The 22,805-nt window shown below is 44.6% G+C and overlaps 1 pseudogene; it reads right to left on the reverse strand.

The window, feature by feature from the left end:
* Window positions 1-1,878: 1,878 nt before the first annotated feature.
* On the reverse strand, window positions 1,879-21,462 carry LOC135910978 (ice-structuring glycoprotein-like; annotated as a pseudogene).
* Window positions 21,463-22,805: the final 1,343 nt, after the last annotated feature.

The raw sequence follows: 22,805 nt of genomic DNA on the forward strand, positions 1-22,805 counted from the left end.
AAAAAAGCAGACAACCGTTAGAAATTCTCAGCGCCACGTGAAACTATTATGTAGTTTGATCTTCACGCTTAATGTCTATTACACTCGCATAAGCGTATGCACCAATGTCTGGTAATCAAGTTGCTGTTAGTCAAGAACAATGTGGTGTGCGTAGGTAAAGTGGCGATCCTATGAACGGTTCACACTGCAATTCACACGGTTCACACTGCACGCCTACAGAGCTGCCAGCATGATTTCTAGCTATCAACAGCGTGTGTGTTGCCCGTGAATATAATGTTAGACTGTTTCCAGCAACGCCAGGGACGAGTGGTATGTCTGACTGCAAAAATAACGTAGTCAATTCGAATCACCATAATGCTGCACTGAATTGGCTTCGCAGAGTCAAAGCAGCGGTATGCCTCCCATTGGTGACATGAGCGGTGTCCATTGTTGCAATGAAACGGGCATATGATTTCGAGCTTCTCACACCGTTGGTTTTCCGTCGGTCAACTCGTGCACCTTTGAGGTGCGTGAGGTTATTGTGACATGCCAGGCGTAACCTAAATAGTTACGAGGATCTCGCCAGTGTCGAAATAAGCGAGAACATTTGGGCATGTGGTGGTGGGGTGATTGACAGTAGTAATCTACCTAGTTGGCATAAAAACTTGTACATTAGTACGGACCTCTCCCCCTTACAGCAGCACAAAGACTTCCAGGGCAGCACCGGAAGATTTCGCCCAGTTTGGGCCATCTCTCTATATAACTGTCTCTGTAATGTCCGCGCCTTTCCCGAGAACTTGGGTCACAAGGTAGCCCATCGTCAAGTAGTTAGAACATTCGGCTGCTGGGCTCAGGGAAGCAAGTTCAACAACAATCGTTATACCAACTTGAGACGCTGCTTATGGGGTGAACTCATGGGGACTAAGGAGAACTCATCTCGCTATTTCTGTGAAATGAATGAAGTTTTCAGTGACTGCCGTAGATGAAATGAGAGTATGGTCGTTATCCATAAAACAGCACGTGTACGCATGCGCACAGAAACAAAAGGAATTTGACGTCAAGGCTTTGCAAGAAGACCAAATTGATTTCCAGTGCCCATGCTGATACATTAAAGTTTTTGTTTTACTATAACAAGGCGTAAAAGAACTTAAGGCTCATCACTTCTGAGTAAAAAATACTTCGCAAAATGGTGGCATCCCGCCTTGCGGTTGGATGGCTCATATAGTAAAATATGGAGGAAAAGAAAGGCAGGCGTGCTTGTGCTTGCTATGCAGTTCAATTTTATTCCTCCATTGCATTCAGTATTTACAATGGCGACAGATCGATGTCGATGCCCATAACGTGTCTTCTTGTTCTTCAGATAAGGTATTGTTGGATGGTTTCTGCAAAGATAAAATGAACATACATTTAGAAACCGTATTCACAAAATGACCAAGAAATACAACTTCAATGGCACCTATCTGGCATTTTATTATCTGCACTAGCATCCTTGAAGGTAATAAGTCCAGACTCGCTATTATATCCTACCGCTGTGCTCAAATTTTGTGCTAATTTGTGACCAATTTGCAGAATAATGACTGTGTTGTTCTTCACTCAACTTCTACCCATTTTTTAAAATTTCTAATTCATCTCCATATCTTCACTGACTATTCATATTTATGCAACTTTTCTGCGCCGGTAGATGTTCTCGCACCCTTGGTTGCAATCGAAAGCTAGTTCTCCGGATGGTCTTCGTGATTGTTTTTGTTTGCGAAAACCGAACAATTAAATAAATACAGACTGCCATCAAAACAGGTTAACGCTGTATTCATGTTTCGGGAATCAAGCCCTACTGCCCTAAACCGTACTTCCCTATAGACTAGTTTGATACAAATATACACGCAAAAAGGACTAGAAGATTTACTCACACTTCTTCTTGCGGAGAAGGGCACCGTAGTGGTAGGGAGAGCCAAGACCATAGCCGTAGTTCAGGCCGTAGCCGAGGAGACCATGACCGTAGCCGTAGTGGCCAACGCCGTAACCAAGGGTTCCGACACCGTAGTTGTAGACTGGAGCGGCGTGGTAGGCAGCGACAGCTGGAGCAGCATGGGCAACAGTGGCCACAGCTGGAGTGTGATGGACGGTGGTGGTGGCAACAGCTGGAGCAGCAGCGTAGGTGGCCACGGCTGGGGCGGCCACAGCGTAGCTGGCGACTGGAGCGTGAGCCACGGTGGCAACAGCTGGGGCGTGGTAGGTGGTAGCAACCTTGGTCACAGCTGGAGCAGCAGCGTAGGTTGCGACAGCTGGAGCAGCGGCATAAGTGGCAACAGCTGGGGCGGCATGGTAAGTGGCAACTGGAGCAGCAGCATAGGTGGCAACCGCTGGAGCAGCGGCGTAAGTGGCGACTGGGGCGCGGTAGGTGGTAGCAACCCTGGTCACGGCTGGAGCAGCGGCAACAACACGAGCAGCAGCCTAGGTGGCGACTGGAGCGTGGGCGACGGTCGCGACGGCAGGGGCAGCGTGAGCCACAGTGTGCACCGCTGGCGCGTAGCCGGCGTAGCCGAGACCATAGCCGTATCCGAGGCCACCGTAGCCGTAGCCAAGACCGTAGCCGTGGCCATAGCCGAGGCCATAGCCGAGGCCATAACCGGCGTAGCCAGCGAAAGCGCTGGTGGCAAGAGCCAAGAGAATGCAGGCGCGGATCTGGAAAATCATGAGCATGTAATACGATAATGCACTTTTTTGTCGGATTGTACTGATCGCCGGATACCTTTCTTTATAAATGTTATGAGATGTGCTTGTTCATAAATTAAATTAAGGGATTTTATGCGCAAAAGCGTGACCTCATTATGACGCCCGCCGTAGCGGGTGACTGCGGAATAATTTGGACCACCTGGAGTTCTTTAACGTGCACCTAAATCTAAGTGCAGGGCGTTCTCACATTTTGTGCCCATCTAAATGCAGCCGCCGTTGTCGGAAGTCAATCCCGCGGCCTCCTGCTTAGCAGCTTAACACTGCAACCAGTAAGCAACCACGATGGGCGAGTGGTTGTTCTTCTATGTATAATGTGATTTATCTGTTAATTTTGAGCAAGACTCTTCAATTATGGCCTCAATCTACCCAATTGATGAGAATATTGTAGTTATGTATTGCTTACGACCAATGTTTCGTGCAAACATTATTTAAGTACTAAAACAAATTTGTTGAGGAGGTGCGACCTTGGCATTGAACCGCTTAGTGCTTTTTTCAAAGCGTATTCGGATACTTGCTGTGCGCCAACATTAAAGAATGGTTTAAGAACGTTTCCTCGCAATATCTAGACATTGTTTTAAACATAAATTTTTTATGGAAAAGGTTAGCTTTGTAGCAATCATTAAGCTGCTATAATTGCGCATACAGGCTTTAAAATAGAGCGGTACGTGAAAAACACCAGTAGTTCTTCGTCACTGAGGTGATAATCGTAAGCGGCGCTCTACTATTTATGGATCTGCAGGACAGGGTTTCTTACCATGGTGACCTATGTGCTGCTGTTGAGCCGACTGCTGCATGAGCTCTGTTCGTGGGCACTTTTATACGAAAAGGTATTCCTCCATCACACTCTCTCACGGTAAACTTGCACAAAAATACACTAAAAGGAAAAATGAAAAAGACGAGTTTGAAATATATGTTATTCTGTCCGTTTCCGTCAAGTAAAACCGGAGTACTCGGATAGAGTAGACTCTGGCGAAACTGTGATAAGGTATCACGCCCTAACCTTGACGAGGACGCGTGTGAGATGTCTTAGAGAAGGATTTATAACGAAAAAAATAGACAGCTCCTCTAATGCTAGGGGACGCTACAGTTAATGTTCCGTAATGATCAAGGTACAACTGAACGGAAAGTGTGATGGTGCAGGCTCTGTTAGTCGCAAGGTATGAAATGGAAGAAGAAAAATAAATAGCTGATGTGGAGATACGGCCTAGAGAGAGAAAAATAATTGTGTTTGGAAGGCCATGACATTGCCGCGATGCAGCATCGTGAGCTGGATTGTGTGCTTTGAGAACAAGACCTGCGTGCGAAAGACCTGACAGTGAAAGTTCCTAGTGCTCTCGGCCGAGATTCATTTGTACGCAGACGACATGTCGCACCCTGATGTCTATGGTGGTGGGCAACCGAGGGGAGGAATAAGTGATCATTTCGTAAAGCCTTTGAAGCTCTTGATGAAGTTGGTGCACACGTATTCACGTTGATCAGCACTTGTGGAGATTAACAAGAAAGAAGCAGAAGTTGTTTGAGTTACACATGAACTTGATGATTGAAGCAAAAATTTGCGACATCACATAAACCTTTTTTCCATGAACTGCTGCTTTTGAGAACTAGTGCGCTCGTATATTTCGCTTTCCTTCTAACCTAACCTGTATTTTCTAACCTAATCTAAGGCATGAGTGCATAAATACAGAGTGCATAAATACAGCCAGCAGTTTTGTGATTTCCCTGTAATTGTGGCAGAAAGAAAGAAACAAGTCGAAGTGCCAATCTTAATTCGGCGACTGCCTAAATAGATAATAAGTCCTCTAAGGAAATTTTATATTGCTCTTCTCAGTCATATAAAGAGTGACAAACTGCCTACGGAAGCGATAAAAAACTCGAATTAATGTCTCCTGCAAAAGTGCTTCCACTTGCCTTTCTCGCTTCTTTGGGACTTAGAGGACAAAGCCAAAAAAATGACGTAATTTATCGTACGTCGCGTCAATAAAGTGCGACATGGCTGTTATTGAAGTCGTAAGTTAAGGATCTCAGCTTTAAAAAGATGAATGCAATATAGCATTTTGTGCAAGGTGGTAACTGATTTCCATAGCGCACTGTCATAAACTGCATGAAATACCACATTTGACAGTAGTACTAGCAACCTTTGGAAGCTTCAAAAACGATGGTGGTGATAAAAAACTAGAACAATAATATGTTGTCGTAATAAAATTGACCTCGGAAGATTATAATGCTTTGACGTTAAGTACTTTGTTTGCAAAAGTAAATTCACAATTGCTGGGCTCTGCAAAAGCAAAACATCAAGTGCCCGGTAATAACAACTGTTCGCTGTTATGCAGCAGACATACGAGCTCTATTATGAATTAAAATCGTAAATTTTGCTTTAAAATGCCTTTCTTGAAAGGTACTTTACATTAATATAATATGCAAATATTGACGGCAACACAGCTTACCAAGTCCTATCCATTTCTTCATTTCAATGAGAATTTGAAAAACTCAAACGAGATGCTGAATCGCACTGAATAATCACGATAATGACCATCAGTTGCATGCAATTTCAAAAGCTGCAGCAGGGTGCGCCAGTCGGCCGACTCAGTGGTGATCCCTCTCCCCCCCCCTCCAATTTTCAGCCCTTTACCTGAAATCTTGAAGTGCTAATAATATCATAAGTGATGTATGATAAAGCATGATAGAGCTTGAGGCTTTTACGAAGCAGAATAATTTAATTAATAAGATTTCAAGGCACACTCATTCTGGGTGCCAAGTGAAATGCAGAACCATGGAGCACGCAAACAATCTGGCAGTTTACGAGGTCATAAAACTGTACTCTTCTATCGCTGTAGTCCGTGATTGCAAGAAGAAAAAATCATCTCTGTTTTGCGCGAAAGAATAATTGAAGCAGCTCTTCTAATCGCTCAACAGGTAACTATTTACAAGAACAACTTGAGTGAGTTTTTGTTATTTAGTACATGGAGTATCAATAATGAAACAGTGCTAAAAGTATTGTGTCAGTTTTCGTGTTTCTGAAGGCCACATTATGATAACTCGAAGTAGAGCAACTCCACTAGTGCTATATATAGCCTAGGAGAATATTTTTTGCTTTTTTTAAATCACACGTAATTTGCTTTCTCTCCGCAAATGGCGGCTGAGGCTGGAACGAAGGAAATTTAAAGTAAGAGAAAATTTTTGAACAAGGCTGCACGCTCTGTGGTTTATTGAGCTCCCTGGCTAGAAGTTCACGTTCGTGAGAGTTACCGCATATCAGAAAAAAATGGCAGCTTTTACTGAAAGAAGAAACATTGAAAAAAGAAAGCTATGCTGAAAGCAGTGGTAAAGCTCCTGTGACGGTGTTATAACCATACAGTTTACTAGGAATCTGTATAGTTGTAACAAAACGCTAGGACAAGATCTTGAAGTGACGGAGAAGGCGCAGCCTTTGCTTCTGTTTAGCAGAAACCACGTCCCAGCAGTTACCAAACTTTTCAAAGCTGGCTTGATGGACGGCACACTATGATGATACATGAAATGAGAGCAACGGAAATTTTTTATAAAAGCCCGACCTTTAACTTTACTGTCCAATTCATTCAAACCAGTGTATACGTCACGGTGTGATCTGGAGATGGTTGATCGTCAAGAGCGCTAGTCTCTGTAGCACAGTGCTGATGCTAGCAACGCAAGACACGAATCTCCTGGCTCATATGCAGAGCTGTTTGGATGAAGCGTAAGGGTATAAACATTTGACCTCAGCGTTTCTTTTTTTGCAGCCATGGGAATTGTATGTGCACTTGGAATCCAAACTAACGCTCCGCGTAGTCTCTCACTCCCTCCCCCCTCCACCTTGCGTCGTCAATACCATGGCAACACGACAACAAAAATTATTACAGTTGCCGAGGTGACCGAGAGCGCTGGAGGGCATCGCATATCCGTCGCCACTGTCATAGGGGGACAATATTGTCTTTCATAGCGTATCCTCCGCTTGAATTGTTTAAATTGACATGTGCCCAATGCGCTAGAACCTGGGCACTAGTCTGGATCAGGAATTGCAGCCAGAAGGTTTTCACACGCAAAAGGATAGACAGTTGGGCGAGTTGGTACGGTAACATGCGCTGGAAGCCAAAATCATGTTTTCACACGCGTAGTGCTAGATATTCATTCGCCGCTAACTCTCAGTAGTATAGTCCATCGCAAGGCGTAATGTAGCAGAGTTTTTAGTGATAGACCACTTTCACTATTATGAGAATACTTTGCTGAGCGCGTTTTGATCAATAGGGCTTGGGGAGAGCAATATGTGAAATTGCATAAACGCTCTTGCCCGCATATCTAACTATTCCCAACAAAGACATCACGTGCAGAATACTTCAGAACAAAGCATCCAAGAAAGCAAAATTCACTGATTCGTTCGACTATGAACTTATTTACTGCAACTGCATCACTTTTCCACATTGCAGACCTACATCGTAGTTTCATCATAGATAGATAGATAGATAGATAGATAGATAGATAGATAGATAGATAGATAGATAGATAGATAGATAGATAGATAGATAGATAGATAGATAGATAGATAGATAGATAGATAGATAGATAGATAGATAGATAATTATAATGACATTTATAAGTCCTATTTTTACTTCTTTCTGATGTATGCAACTTTCTTCCTGTATGACACTAATACATGATCAGGAATTTTAACTAGCTATATGGACATACTGTTGGAACCTCAGCCTCGCCTTGCCTGGATAGGCTAAACTTACTTATGTATTTATTCCATTTGGGTTTCTAACATTTTATTCGCCGCTTTTCAGCCAAAGCGTCTGCTAATAGAGTTTTCTCTGTTCGAGGGGGTCCAACGTTTTACAGTGTGAATATGGCTGGTCAATATAGTCTTCGTGAATCAATGAGAGGTGGCGTTGTGGTCAGGGTAACCACTTTGCGTTTTACTTTTTGCCCCTCAAACTTTGTGAATTTGAGTGAAACACGCATATTTTTGCTTAGTTATTAAGCAGTATAACGCCCAAGCACTTACCTAACCAACGTGTCAACTTGTCCTTTGAGGTTGTCCTAAGTGTTTGTCTCCATACAGCATTTTTTAAAAATGGAGTTCATCTCTAAATCACTACGTAGGGCTGCCGGTGATGAGGTAGTTGCTGTATTAAACTTTCCTTTTTTTCTGGCTTCATAAATTATTTTGAAGATCCCAGAGGTATATTATAACGTATAAAGCCAAAATTACCCTACTACGACTAGTGTTGCAGGTGAAATCACGCAGTGCCGCATGGGAAACTTGAGCGATATGTTTCCCGGAATATTTCCAGTGCTGATATAACAAGTGTCCAACGTAACTCGAGTCACAATTTTAAAATATGAAAATGTCACGCAGCTGTAAGAACCAAGGCTATGTACTTTGCTGTCGCTTGGAGATATTCATATCATTTTCTTTTGCATTCTGCCTGCATAATACCTAGCGTTAATCAAATGATCAGCGTCTAAAATGTATAAATAAATGAATTTTGTGAATGAGAAAATTGTAGACGAACATGAAAAACCCATCTAAAAAGTTTTCTGTTGCTAAATGCATGCTATGTAAAACCGTTTTTCCAAGCCCTCCAATGCAGGTGAAATGCCTCAAGCGGGCAGTCGCGCGGCAATTTTTCGTGCATTGGCGGGCTTCTTTCCTACTTACCCACCGCGGTCGCTTAGTGACTGAGTTTTTGAGCTGCTAAGCACGAGTTCACGGGATCGAAGCCCATCCCGGGCCCGACAGACGCAATCGATGGGGGAAGATGCGATAGAAACATGTGTACTAGATTTACGCGCACCATAAATAACTCAGGGTGGTCGAGGTTATTCCGCAGTCCCTTAGTGGGGCGTGCCTCATAATCAGATTGTAATTTTGGGACGTAAAGCCCCATACCTTTTCCTGTTTTCTTGCCTACATATCTAATTCTAATGCGGCGGAATGCAAATAAATATTCCGAGGATCTCCAAGGGACAGTAAAAACTGTAACCTTGCATCTGCCCGGCTACGTGGCATTTGCATATTTTTAATGTTTGGTTCAAATAACCTGGTTCACGTGATATTCTGTACATGGCAGCTGCAAATCCTTCGAGCTACAATGTAAGCTCCCTGCCTAGGTAAGTGCGACGTTGTTTGATGGCATAGAAGTTGTCGATGCTTTTCAGGCTGATTTCCACCAACCGCCCAATTCTTGGTGCATTCTATCTAAAATGTAAAAATGTTTACACGCTTAAGGGTGTTTTCCTTATCATACGCACATCACCCCTAACTTTAGGTAGGGCCCTACAAAAATTTTATAGAGGACGACAATGGAGCTCTACCTATACGTGCCAAGACAAAAGACGTAGTTGAAACCCTTTGTAAACACTTTACTGCCTTGGACGTACAAAGATACTCGACAGGAGAATTTCCCAATCATAAGTCTGAAATTTTACTTATTGCAGTTTTTAAACCATCTGAGACAGCTGCCATCCTTATTACTTGCAAGAAAAGTCGGCAAACAGGATGTCATCATTGGTTCCCACAAATAATTTGATCTTACCCCTTGAACGTAATATTTAAGGCCTCGAAGGCAGGGACGTTACCAATGTGACAAGCAAACGCACTTAAAGGTTTTAAGATTCTTACAGTGAACTGTGTTTATGCCACGTTTGAATCTTATCATCATCGCTGTGATGAACACCATATTTGTGCGACCGACGCGCTTTTCACGAGTGTCACAACCAAGTACGGCACGAGTACACAGCCGCATGTTGTCGATGCTGATCGGTAGTGTTGTTGGTTTTGGCCTCCGAAACAGATGCGCAGATGCTATACTGCTATCACGGATTGTGTTTTCACGATGTATAGGAAAGAAGAACTGCCGCTGCAAGAAAAATTTTAAATAAATGAAATAAAGCATACGCGACTCAAAGTACATTCGCATATCTTCATGGATTGCCTCCAACCATGACTAGAAATTTCTGTATATGAGCGGTTGAAAAGAGAGTCTGGATTAAAGCAAATTGTCGGAGAACATTCGACGGTACAATCCTAACAGAAGCGAAATCTATACTTACAAAAGATATTGCCTACTTCCGCGCAACTTGCATGTAGGCGCGTTATTCGGAACGCAGACGCGACCCATGCGTGGAGGGTCAGACGATTTCAGACAAACGAGATACGTGAATTGCATTTCGCTTCGAGAAAATTCAACGTTGATTGAAATGCTCCCTAGTATAAAATTGAGCGCAGCTCTATAGGTGCTTTCATTTCGCTATATATTCGGGCAACGGAATAATCATCGCACCGACTGCCAGAGCTGCGACGCGCGTGGCCAAGGTTACGCGCTTGGGACAAACGGAATGAAACGTTCGCAGCGAACGCTTTGCGCGAAAGCGAGGTTTCTGGTTTTTGAAGCGACAAGCTTCACTACGCTATAGTCAACACCGCGCTTCGCGCGAGCCGGCGTATGTCAGAATTGGCTCTGTAAGCGTGTTCGGAGTCGGCGCAGGTGGCCACTGCCACGTGCTCTGCGTCATTGTTTGATGTTCGCCGCAAGCTCATGTTTATCGTGGAGGCCGACTATATAATCGCTTGCCAGTAAGTAGGCGTGCACATTCAGTATGGAAGGAGAAGAGAGTGATACTACCGATACAGAAAGCTGTGTTTATGATTGTACAGAAATCGCAAGACAATGTGCCAAACAATGATAAATTAAGAAGTTTAATAATCCTGCATAACATATGGTATATATCATTGATAAGGAATTTGCATAACTACAGAAGGCCACGTATAGCATAAACATAAGCTAACCAAAGCATATCCATAAGTGAAACCGTAAGCATAACCATAGGCTAAATCATAAAGCATAACCATAAGCTAAACCATAAGCATATCCATAACTTAAACCGTAAGCATATCCATAGGCTAAATCATAAAGCATAACCATAAGCTAAACCGTAAGCATAACCATAGGCTAAATCATAAAGCATAACCATAACCTAAACCATAAGCATCACCGAACATTCACGCTTCGAGATATCCAGGCGTAACCTTAGCTAAGCCCCAGCCGATTTTTTAAAGGTGCCCTTTCCTTCGACTTTCCCCACTGCTGCTTGTGCTCTCCGGCCCACCACGTCGAGGGTGGTACAGAGCATGTATATATATCGAAGGAACGTGGCAGAGAAGAAAAGAGACACAAGGAAGTCGTTTGGAGCGCATTGAGTCGAATGTGCACAGTGCCCTCTGGAGCGCCCGGGTCGTCGCCAGGTTAGCCTCTTGAATGCTGTAATTATCCGTAACATCGCGCAAGCACTTACCTTTAAGTCAAGAGGGGAGCTATAGATATAATGGAAGAGAGGAGGTGGGAGAGGAAGCAGACAATGGGTAGAACCGACGCAGTCGTGAAACGAGTGAATAACAGCCTTGCCAAACTTCACTCGCAGTTCCCATACAAATAAAGGAGTGGGGATGAGGTAGACTAGAAGTGATGCGAGAAGGCAAAGAAACGCTGGATAAACTTAAGGTAAAGGTACGGTGCGGTGCGTTTCTGGGGTTTCTGAAAAAGAACAACATGTGAATTGGTCTAGCGGACAACTTACGCAGGGCTTGGAGAAGCAAAGCGCCATTAATTAAAGCGCGCCGCAGGGTCTGCGTGACTCAATGGAAGCAGTCGCACGTCAAATAATCACGTATTTGTCCGCTGTGATAGCTTTGCGGCTATGACATTGCTTGAGGTCGCGGATTTGACCGAGACAACGCATTTCGGTGGGCGCAAAATAAAAAACGCTCGCGCACTTCGACTTAGGGATACGTTAAAGGACTACAGACACAAAATTTTGAAGTATAGTTAACGTGTGAGATCAATTTATGTGTGCGCACACGCGTCGTCTCCAAAATATTGTTACGTGAAGCTGAAGCCGTATACTATTTACAATTTATTTTCAGGTAGGCTCACGGAGGCCAAAATGGCGACGCTATATCAAGCCAGCACACACGTGGTCTTCGTCCTCCTCAGCCACACCGTGGCCGCTGTTCCGTAGCATCACCCCCGGCTGTAGAAGCACCGTCCCAGTGCTTAATCTATACATCCGCGGTGAAAGGTGTGTGGTATGATTTTAGTCTTGCCACGTGAACGATGTCACTTGCAGCTGATGATGACGCTCAGAGATCGGCGGGGATGATTTCATACGTGACATCGGTCACTTGTCGACCAAACGGATTGCCAAAAAGGTCGCATAGCTTGTCTTTGAAGAGATCCCAGCTCGAGATCTCCTCTTCATGAGTCTGGAACCACGCCAATGGAGCTCCGTCGAGGTAGAAAAGTGCGTTGGGAAGCATAATAGTCGGATCCCACCTGTAACTGGTGCTGATACGTTCGTATAAGCGGAGCCAGTCGTCAACATCAGGACTGCCGACTCCATTGAAAACACCAAGATCCCGAGGTGCTGAGACGGCGACGTAGGTTGGGGCTGCAGGCGGAGACGGTTGTGTAGATGAAGTGCCGCCAGCAGGAGCCGAACTTGCATTGTCGCCGTTGCGACCACTGCGAAGCTCCATGACGGGCACGGGGAACGTCCACTTCCACCAAATCAATGTTACGTGAAGCTGAAGCTGAATACTATTTACAATTTATTTACTGGTAAGCTCACGGAGGCCAAAATTGTTGTTGTTGTTGTTGTCCTGAGTGGCCGTGGCACATACCCACAGTGGGGGATTGGCCAAGAATCTGGCGGTTTAATTAGGTGCCTAAAATAATAATGATAACAAGGGAGTTAACAATTTGGGCGTGTGAGTTTAAACGTTTTGTGTTTGGAGAAAAAAGGAAATAATCAGATGAAAACCGGGTATAAGATAATAATAATAATAACAATAATAATTAATAAAAGATAAGAAATAAAAGAAAGATATGGTTGGGAGGCAGAACGATCAATCTAACATGGAAATCGATTAGTTTCAATGAGGTAATTTTGGATCGCCAAGCAAACATTTCTGTTGCTGAACCCAACAATGGAGGCTCCAAAAGATAGGATCACAGGCACTGATAAAGTCAGATCAATAGAGCGATGCGGGATTTCGAGTAGTCGTTTTCTTATAATAGAAAAACATCTGCAAGACAACAAGAAATGATCGTCTTGTCAAAATGGCGACGCTATATCAAGCCAGCACACACGTCGTCTTCGTCCTCCTCAGTGCAGCCACACTGTGGCGGCTGTTCCGTAACAATATCAACGGCGAATGCAGCTTAGAACATATTTAAGATCAATATTACTGTACGTGCGCACAGCGAACCACAAAACGCAGCACCTCGCGACATCGACAACAAGAAAGGAATGTAAACAACCGAGAAAACGATACGTCACGAGTTTGAACTGCAATCGGGGCGGGCCCTGCGAACAAGTCTCTCGCCGCTCCGATATTCCTGGCGTCCTTCTTTTTTTTTTTCTCCCTGCTCGTGACGCTGACCTCTATCGCCGCTGACGGCGGCACACAAATCGGCTAAAATTTGTTTTTAACGTGAAATAACTCATAAAGTGACCTCGAAAGTGGGGATGTTAAAAAACGTTGCGTGACATAGTAAATCGTTTCCGTGATTATGTCTCGCAAGCGTTCAGCGCAGCCTTCACTGCAATCGTCTCTGCGAAGCGGCTCGCCTGGCTAGCATTGTGAAACATAGTTCCAGCGCACATTTGAACAAGGACGAGGCGAGAAAGACAACACGAACGCCGGACTTCAACTGAGTTTTATTCATTGGAAACAGGGCTTTATGTACACAGGGGGAGGGGATGGGGTACTGCTACTGCGCAGGACCACTCAAAAATATTTCCTTGGTCTAGGCAAAGGTTATCACAGGTGTCAAAACAAAAATAAAAAGAGAAACTTTTCCCTCTTTCTTTTTTCTCTCTTCTATTTACGTCACTCAGTAAAGTATTTACGTCACTTTACTGAGTGACGTAAATAGAAGAGAGAAAAAAAGAGGGAAAAGTTTCTCTTTTTATTTTTGTTTTGACACCTGTGATGACCTTTGCCTAGACCAAGGAAATATTTTTCAGTGGTCCTGCGCAGTAGTAGTCCCCCACCCCCTCCCCCTGTGTACATAAAGCCCTGTTTCCAATGAATAAAACTCAGTTGAAGTCCGGCGTTCGTGTTGTCTTTCTCGCCTCGTCCTTGTTCAAATGTGCCCTGGAACTATGTTTCACAATGCTAATCATAACCAACTAGCCCAGCTGTCCATACTTATCGCCTGGCTAACGTGTTTTCTCGTGGCTACCAACAGCGTCGGGAAGACCAAGTGTATTGTCACTGATGAACGACATAAATGTGCAGACGTTGATTGTGTTGAAGCATACAGGTGCTTTATTACGAGCTGCGGATGAGTCGCAAGGGCCGTCGGCCTCGGATCCGACGGCTAGCAAGCTAGGCTTATGTACTGTTTCCCAGCGATCGCTAGCTTGCATGGCTTGCTCGGCGTTGATATGCGACAGAAGCGATCTAAGTTAGTGCGTGCCACTGGACGCATGGAACCTACCTCACTGAGGAGCACCAGATTTGCTAGTTTGATTTCGAGCGTGCCTGGTATAAACTAAACAGGCCGAGCTTAGACAAGTCCAATGGCCTTCCACCAAGACTACATACCCCCAAACCTGACGCTGTGCCAACGTTTACTTCGCCTTGTGTCCTGCTACGGAATAGGCTTCATTCGCAAAGTGCTCTGGAGGTATGGCTCGTACTACTTGTACCGGTGCGTATGCATATTGATAGCTGTCGCTAACCGCGCTTTCCGAGTCGCTGCATTGTAGTGGATCCAATCAAATGTGGTCGGCCATGTCTGATTCGCTGGCGACAAACGCAAGCAGGAAATAGTCGCCGCTGGATGACGTAAACAAGGACGACGATGATGGCGAGGACATCGTAATGCAAGACATTTAATAAAGCTTTTCCAATCCAACCGCAGAGCACATGCGGGCGTAGCAGTCGAAATAGCAAGACGAAGTTCTGGCGCCGGCGAGAGCGTTGGCGGGCGCACGTCACAGTTTTGTGCGATCATGTGTCCAGCTGTGTTCACATTCGTTCCTTTGCCCGTGTCGTTGCTCTTCAAACCGAAACTTAGACTGGTCGGCACAAACAAGGATCCAAATATTTACCTGTCGCGTTCTGAAGCCGATGCTGTTTCGTGCGGCAATTACTGGATCATTAGCTACTTATTGCAGCGGAGAAAACAAGATCGAACCTTTTTGTGTCAATCCTTCAAAGAACTGCAAGATGTCAAAATTATTCCGGAGTACCTCACTACGGCCTGCCTCATAATCAGATTGCAGTATTGGCACGTACAGCCACATAAATTCAAGTTTCAAGCTTCTCCCACGCTCCGTTGTCCCATGTGAGGCAATGACAATGCTCAACCCTGTCAGATGATATGGAATATGGCGCACAATAATGCCTCAAGCAAACTTCTCTCCATTGTGTCTACCTGTATTACGCAAACAAATAGCAGTGGTGCACGCAAGGTAATGTTTATCAACCCTCAACTATCGTGTTGGACAAAACGTTGAAGAAACAAAACATTCGCAGTCAGCATCACTGCTAATTATCGTCAATCAAAGCAAACACCCGATACAGCTTTGCTTAGATCAATTCCCACTGTGCGTGGGACATGCCCGTGTTTTTTTTTTTCTCTTTCACTCTCTAAGCCGGTGCCGCAGCTTGTGGCGCTACAACGTGAATTCCTCTGACTTCCTCCTCCTGCTCTCTTCGCTGTCGCCACCTTGGACCCCTATCCCCCTCTTCGTACTGCATTGTCTCTTCCATACTTCGCTCTGCTCGTTCGCTCGGTTACGTAGAAAGAGGACGAGGCACACCGATGCTCAGCCCAGGAACGGGCACCTAAGAACTGCGCTCGAATACAATTCCGTAATCTCACCGTCCCGTGCGGTAGTCTGCTTTTATTCGCACTCTTTCGCCATGCTATACTCCTCTGCTTTAGCCCTACTCGTGGTGTCTTCGCTATCGCGATTTCTCATCCCCCGCTGTGCTCCGCGTTCGGTGTTTCATCCTTCACTGTGCTCGTTCGGTCGGGTACGCAGAAAAAGGACGAGGCACGCCAACGCTCAACGCAGGAACGGCCCTTAAGCCGAGCTCTATCAGGACAAACCCAAGTGCAAGGACAATTTATCAAAAAAGCACTGCAAGCACGAACCATTGCGTTTTGAAAAATGAAAAAAAAAACTCATAAGTGTCCACGGCGATACAATTATGCGTTTATTTTACTACACGATCGCCTCAGAATCATTTCAGATTAAACGACACTTAGCGAAACTGCGCCATGCAAACTGGCAAGCACACCAGCTAGCTTGGCGAAACATAAAACAAAAGAATGGCAAGCGAGATAGTGCTTGTTTTGGCGACCACATTTATTTCTCCATTGCGTCCACTATGTAAGATGTCGGAATGTCGAGGTCGATGCATATAGCTTTTCTCCTTCAAACAAGTTACCGTGAGAGGGTTTCTGTAAAGAAGGAAAATACACGGAAGTATTGTAAGAAACCGCCTTCGCATAAAGCAGCAAAACGTTCTTGGTATATAGCATGCCTTTCTTTGTATTTTGTTTCTCTGCTCCATGCAATATTCTCTGCCCCAGCCGCACAAGACCACGTCTTCATTCAGCGTCCCATATGCAAAATTACCATCTACATAAATTCAGGTTCTACTAAATGGACTGAAATATTTACTCACACTTCTTCTTGCGGAGAAGGGCACCGTAGTGGTAGGGAGAGCCAAGACCATAGCCGTAGTTCAGGCCGTAGCCGAGGAGACCGTGACCGTAGCCGTAGTGGCCAACCCCGTAACCAAGCGTTCCGACACCGTAGTTGTAGACTGGAGCGGCGTGGTTAGCAGCGACAGCTGGGGCAGCGTGGGCAACAGTGGCCACGGCTGGGGTGTGGTGGACGGTGGTCGTGGCAACAGCTGGGGCAGCAGCGTAGGTGGCAACGGCTGGGGCGGCCACAGCGTAGCTGGCGACTGGAGCGTGAGCAACGGTGGCAACAGCTGGGGCGTGGTAGGTGGTAGTAACCTTGGTCACGGCTGGAGCAGCAGCATAGGTGGCGACCGCTGGAGCAGTGGCATAGGTGGCGAAAGCGGGGGCGGTGTGGTAGGCGGCAACTGGAGCAGCAGCGTAGGTGGCAATAGCTGGAGCAGCGGCGTAAGTGGCGACTGGGGCGCGGTTGGTGGTAGCAAACCTGGTCACGGCTGGAGCAGCAGCGACAACTCGGGCAGCCGGGTAGGTGACGACTGGAGCGCGGGCGACGGTGGCGACGGCAGGGGCAGCATGAGCGACAGTGTGTACAGCTGGAGCGTAGCCGGCGTAGCCGAGACCATAGCCGTGTCCAAGACCACCATAGCCGTAGCCGAGACCATAGCCGTGTCCAAGACCACCATAGCCGTAGCCGAGACCATAGCCGGGGCCAAATCCGTAGCCGGTGTAGCCAGCGAGAGCGCTGGTGGCAAGAGCCAGGAGGACGCAGGCCTGAATCTGGAGAGCCATGCGTATTTTGTGTGTTAGCGCGCTTTTATGTGAGGTTTACTTATCACTTCATAGCTTCAGCTAGCACAGGTTCGATATGCGTTTGTTTTTTTACGCATAATGCTAATTTTTAGCCTTCTTTCAAGAAAGACGTTGATGTGTTGTCTAAAGCTTAAGCTAAATCGTTTGACAACTATAACCAAACTATGAATAGTTTAGTAGTGATGTTTCGCGCAAACTATGGACCATATAACGTATAAGTATTCCGATTTGCTTTTTTATCCAAGCTTATGACGTCAAATTTGCGTAACCGCGAACGCAAGCATCGGGCGGTCACCTGCAGGGTTGTCCTAATAAATCAATCAAACGCTCTCCTCGTTCATAGGAGGTGACTTTTGTTTGTTTGGAAAACGAGTAATATTGCCTACACTGAGTGGGTTGTCTTATTTGATTGGCTCACAAGAGGCGAGCAGCACGCTCAAGTGGAAAGCAATTCGATGGAGCCGAGCCAGTGCACTGAATATAGATAACCGGACGAAGAGGGTGGTGCCGGAGTCTGCGATTGGTCCGCTTTTTCTTACATAGCTTGCGGTGGCTCGTCGACAATCGGGTTGGCATGCAACGGAAGCTTAAGAATGACACTAAAAGGGAACCTCAGCAAAGAAGAGTTGGCAGAATGAGGTGGTAAGCGTGCCGAAAGTGCTCCGAAACGTTACATGCCCACACAAAAAAATATTGCATGTAAATAAACCCTAGCACTACGGCAGGAGCGAGTAGCCACTGCCTGAGCGATCGGCAGCAGCCATCTTTTATTCTTTTCGGAACGGGGCAGCCTGCGGCTATTCCGAAGAAAATTCAGTTTTTTTAGGAATATTAATACATCTTTATCGCGTAAACTTCACTTTGACGCGGTGAGTTTCTGTGGTTTTGTGACGTCGCGTGACAGGCAGGTCAAGTGGGTGCAGCCCGAAAACCTTTGAAAAATAACCGAGAGCTAATGGCGAAACCGCGTCGAATCAGACATAACTATTTTTCTTTTGTTCGGTCAAAACATGCATATTGAGCGTGTACACGTCACATCAGATAGGGAGCTATCGCGGTTTTCGTGACGTCGCGTGACAGACAGGTGAAGGTCGTCAAAACATTTTTCACCAATTGTGGAGGGCTGTGAACAGAATTGGAATAGAAAAGTTTGGAATAGTTTTACGTTATAGCGTCCTGGGCCGCTATTTTGTAGTGATGCCTTATGCCTTATTCTATGCTATTCTTATCATCCACCACACACGGCCGCCTGATCCCGTTGATAATGTGGGCAGACCGTCGTTCTGACCACTGGCCAAGCGCGAAAAGCCTGAAAAAGCATAGAATCGAAAAATGCATCGCTGGAAAATACCGGCCCTGTATTCCAGAATTCGATGATGGTCGGCACAGGAGCGCAAACCTTGCGTTTAACAACTTTAATGCTTTAAGGCTTTGTTCAGTTCGCATTCTAACACTTGATGGGTGCCGTAATATAAGCGAAAGTTATTTCTTAACAAATGGAAAAATGTATGCCGTTATAATTAATTTTTAGAGACGGTTACTTGTTGAAACAATGAATAAGGCGCTGTGTTCGCGTATATAAGGTTTGAACATAGAATGGTGCGTTAAAGTGCGCCAGCAGTACCTATTTTCTAAGGTGATCATCGTAAGTTTCACTCGGCTAGTTATGCATCTCGTGAAGAGAAATTCTTACCATGGTGACTTTAGAGATGCTGTTGAGCCAACTGCTGAATGAGTGCTGTTTGTGTGCGCTTTTATACGAAAACTCCTTCTTTCTTTGCCCCCTTTCTTCAGAAACTACACAATAAATGGCATGACAAGAAAAAAAAGAAGAAAGCAAGTGTGCAATCCTGTTGTTATTCCACCCATCTCTGCAAAGGAATTTAATCAGGAGTATGGTCTTACGTTGCAAGCTGGGCGAGGAGTGATCAGGCATCACGCCTTATTCATGACGAGGACGCTTGTGTGATGTTTTAAAAAAGTAATGAAAAAAATGGAGGCCAGCTATACTGCGCAATCGCTCTACAGTTAAGGGTAAAACGGCTGTGTGGTCGAGCATGTTTCATGCATCGTAAGAGCTGAAATGAAAAAAAAAATAATTCACTTGTGGGAGATACTGTGATGATGGAAACATAATTGTGCGTAGAAGGTTTTGAGATGGCCACTTTGCAGAATCTTCACATATACTGTGTGTTCGGAGAACAAGAGCTGCATGTGAAACATGCAACAGCGAGAGTGTGCAGCACTTTGCCCGAGATTCATTTGTACGTGGACGGCATGTCGTGCGCTAATGGCTTCCTTGGCGTCAAATTGAGGCTATGGATGACCAGTCACGTGGAAAGCCTGCAGAAAATTCCATCGAAGTTCATCTTGTGGTGGACAGAAGATACAGTTGAGGAAGAGTTGTGTGCGTTGCTGAGAAACTGGCATTAAGTGAAATAAGAACACCTACTTCTGGGTTGGCGGAAGTGATGGTTGAAACAAAAATGGGCATTGTCATGATGAGCCAAAAATTGTACGATTGGTCAGAGTTTGCGACTTAGTGTGGGTGATCTATTGCTTTCACTGCTTCAACTTCGATTTATTATAAACGGTGGTGACAAGAATCACTTTGAAGCCTATAAAATATTCCGTTCAAAGTCACGCTTTATGTCCTCTTCTCTTAGGTGGTAAAAGGCCGGAAAATGTTTAAAACCGAAACGTAAATTTGGCGTAGAAGTAACCAGATAATATGACCTTTAACCTATACTCCATTACTCTTATTAGGCCTCATAGAGCATGGAAGATAGCTCAATGATGTTATCGCAAGTGTAAAGTCTTAGGAAAGCGAAATCATTTTTTGCCGCCATTTTGCGAATGCGTTGTCTAGGTGGAAAAGTTACTTTTTTATTGTAGGTCGCACTTTAAAAGTATTCCATCGCTGTTAGTCAAGTCACCTGATCATTTGAAGGCTCGCAGTTTCTACAGAAACAAATTCAACATAGCTTTTGTTTAGGAGAAGTGTTTCAATCTTCAAAGTTCCTGCAGAAATGTATTCTATATAGCTTTTTCTTCTAGATAACATATTTTGTGTTACATGATGTGAGAAACTTCATCAAAATAGCGCATTTGTCGGTAGTCGCAGTTTTTTGAAACATCCTACCACAATGTTGGTGACAGCGAATTTCTAGAAAATACTTTGTCTTAGAATACTGACCCATTAAAATGATGGAATTAGCACCAGAAATTACTTATGTTGATATTTAGAAGAAAAAAATATAATTCATACTTTTCCTACGCACCATTGTAAGGTGCTAAGCTTTGGAGCGGCTGAATGAATCGAGGCAAATGTCAACAAATTTGTCCAGACATCATGTAAAACACTTGTAGTAGTGACTGCCCGAAAACAGTGCACATTTTATTGATGTCTCCAGAAAACAAACGATCATCCAATAATTAGTCTGGTAGCATCAACTATATAGGTCAGTGTTCTTGGAACTGTACGTGTCGAAGTTATGTGTTGAAACACATTTACTCATGCAAGTAGAAAAGATGCATGTGCTTATTATTCAACTTACGTATTATCTGAATCGAGAGCAAGGCTTACTTATAAGCATTTTGAGCTACAAACGCGATAATGATGGCATACGTATAGCATAACAAATTTTGCATAATCTTGGTGCCCTGGTGTACATTTCTGCATTGGCTTCATCAGTAAACATGGGCGGGCTTTTGTTTGGTGCATACAATTTCGATTTTTTTATTGATAGGATATTGTACGAGACTGTACCAAAACTAGGCTATCGTCTACCCACATTTCGTCTTTATTTCACAGAACCTCTGTCTTGTATATCAATGCTAAGCCAGGTAATTTCGTGCTTTTCTCGGGTGAGGTTCACCTTTATATTCTCTCGTGTCTCTGATATCATTCAAATGTGAGATCTGTAGCATTGTATTGACAAACGGTCTTGCACGTAAGCTTCCGTTTCAATGATAATAGTAAATTGAGGGTGATGACCAGTGGAGGATATATTTGCTATAGCCCCTTATTTTGCACGCATATCTAGTCACAATAATCAAGCCAAAACTATGGATGAGGACACTGAACAAACAATTAGAAACGTCAAACCTCGGTGATCTATTGTCATGGGTCACTTTAAGGTGATGTTGAATGAAAGAAATGCTGTCGAACGGGGGACTGGAGGTCAACGCCGGCCATTTTACAGGTATAGGGCGGGGGGGGGGGGGGGGTGCAGTTCGAGGAAGAAAAACGATATGCAATATTCAGTCTCTCCCTCCGGAAACACCGTATTGGGAAGCGTACGTCGAAAATCCCGATGGGAGATGTGTAAGTGAAACGAACTACAAGCTTTTTTTACATAAAACCACAACATTGGGCAATGTTTAGTGGTGTTGTGTTGAGTAAATTTTTTTGAATATTTGTTAGTGTGATCACGAGTTGTCTACTATCAAATCATATCATTTTGGAGCTTTCAGCTAATGCTGGGATCCGGGTACCAAGCCTACAAGCAGGTCTCCCAAGACACGCAGGGCTTCATTAAAAAACTGGGAGAGCATGAAGGGCTCGTATAGGGACATACATAAATCCAAATTTATTAAGTTTATCAAACCATGAAAAGAGACGAACACACCTATAATAACGTAGGTAGAAAATTATGACGTTGAAAAGACAGAAAGCCGTAATGCGAGCCGAAAATGCAAATTAAGAAAAATTTAGCCAGTGCTTGTTCAGGGTTCAAGGGCCAATGAACACAACTTGTTTCATGTGAACATCGATCGCTTACAAGAACATCGATCGCTTACAAACAAGTAACTTGTTTTTAGATAACATCGATCACTACGACCTCATATTACTTTAGAGCGATGTCCTTACAAGTGGCTTCAAACAAATTTGTTGCGGTGCGCAGTTTCGTGCTTCCCAGAATATTCGTTTTATGCTGTCATTATTCGAGAAAAGTGGAATCACCATCACAGTCAGCCTGTTGCGGGTAACGGTAGCAACTTTTTAACCCTAACCGCTCGTAATGTCAAATTTAGCATGACGCCTGTCTTATAGTGCGCCAAAACTTTGTCAAGTGAGTCGTGGTCGCACTTTTGGTGGCACTGAGCCGTCTGGCCACTGACTGTGTCCTTTGCAAACTAAGAATCCGCAGCGCGTTTTACGGTATTTGCACCGTCATCATGCCGTGCGTTGTTTTCCAGCAGTGCTCGTGCCAACATTTTCGTACTTGCCGTTACTGTCTCACGGGATGCAAAAGCACCCTCCGCTCACGACACGACGACGATTGTAGAGTACGTAAAGTTATTTAATTAGGGAAGTGCAGAGAGATATATAAAAGCTTACATTCAGAAAAAAAGATGACAGTACGAGGTCACCCACGTGATTGTCACCAGCAAGGTTCTCAAGTCACTGCGATTTTTTCCCCATATCTATCTGCCTCCTAATGTCTTGTAGCTTTCTTTCAGGCTGCATTTAAACCTGATGCATTAAAAGTAACAAAGCGGGGTAGGTCTCGTACTTTGCCGTAAATGATAACTCTG

The sequence above is a fragment of the Dermacentor albipictus genome, chromosome 2 (assembly GCF_038994185.2).
Source record: "Dermacentor albipictus isolate Rhodes 1998 colony chromosome 2, USDA_Dalb.pri_finalv2, whole genome shotgun sequence".
Taxonomy (NCBI): Eukaryota; Metazoa; Arthropoda; class Arachnida; order Ixodida; family Ixodidae; genus Dermacentor; species Dermacentor albipictus.